Here is a 1,309-nt window from a genome sequence, read left to right as displayed (position 1 = left end):
CCCGCCCCGAAATCATGCAGCCGTCAAACAGCCGCATGAGTCGAGGCCCGAGGACGCGTGAGGCCAATCCCAGCGCCCGCCCAGGGATGCCGTCAGGCCCCGGAGCCTTATTGGCCCCGAGGCGCTTGACAGCTGCCGCGAGCTCGTCGGTAGACCCCGTAGAGCTCGCGCTCCCCCGCCAAGTCGCGGTTCCGCTACTGGCGGGCCCTGGTGAAGCGGCGCCGCGCCGCGCGACACACGTCACGCAGCGCAGCGATCTCGTCGCTCCACCAATACGAGGCCCGCCTAGGGGGCTTCCTGACCCGGGGCATTTCCTCCCGGAGCCATTCGGCCGCCCTATCGACGTCCGCGACCGGTCCGGCCGGAACCCCCGGCCAGGACACAGCGAGGGCCGCTGCCATCAACGCGTCCTCCTCCGGGCGCTTGAGCACCCATCTAGGCGCCGGCCGGCCAGCGCCGGGGCCGCGAGAGGGGTGGTGTCGAGGGGCGGCGGAAATATCAAAAATGATGTGGAGGTGGTCGCTAAGTGTCACCACCTCCTCCACCACCCTCCACCCCGACACGAGACGCGCGGCGGCGGGCGTAGCCCATGAGAGGTCGACAATCGACTCTCCCTGCCACCGCACGCACGTGCTCGCAGACCCTCGGTTGAACAGCCGGAGGTCCGCGCTCGCCGCCCATTCCTCCACGGCATCACCCCTCGCGTCGGTCCTGGGGCTTCCCCAGAGGGTAGACTTCGCATTGAAGTCCCCCAGGACCTATGTTGGACGAGTCGGATCACGGGACACAATGTCCCGGATCCCGTCCAACAGCATCTCAAATGCCGCGAGGGGCATGCTCGGAGGGGCATAAACCCCCACCACCGCGAGGCGCCCACACAGCGCCGCGACGAAGCCGCACCAGACCGGGCACTTAGGGGCCGCCGCGCAGTCCCGGACCATACGGTCTGCATCACGCGGACACTTTTGGCGGACGTGCCCTTCTTCCAGGCAGCGGTAGCACCTGAGCGGCCGGGCCGGGAACGCCTCCACCCTGGCCAACGACCAACCGACCAGGATGCGGCCGGCCGTCGTCAGCCGTCTCGCGGCCGCGAGGGGGCAGCGCACCCACGCGGTGCCAAGGCCCGACGCGTTTCGGCGGATCTCGCCGCAGCGGACCTCGGCAGCCGCCGACGCGGGCGACCGCTGCCGCCACGGCCTCCGCGGTCACCGACTCGTCGAGGCCGGCCAACCGCATTTCCGCGGTCTTCGCCGGCCTCGAGACGCGGACGTCGGTGCCACGGAAAACCTCGGCAAGGCGGGCCGCGAGG

Source organism: Dufourea novaeangliae, unplaced genomic scaffold, assembly GCF_001272555.1.
Source record: "Dufourea novaeangliae isolate 0120121106 unplaced genomic scaffold, ASM127255v1 scaffold77, whole genome shotgun sequence".
NCBI classification, from domain to species: Eukaryota; Metazoa; Arthropoda; class Insecta; order Hymenoptera; family Halictidae; genus Dufourea; species Dufourea novaeangliae.
This window is presented reverse-complemented; position numbering follows the sequence as displayed.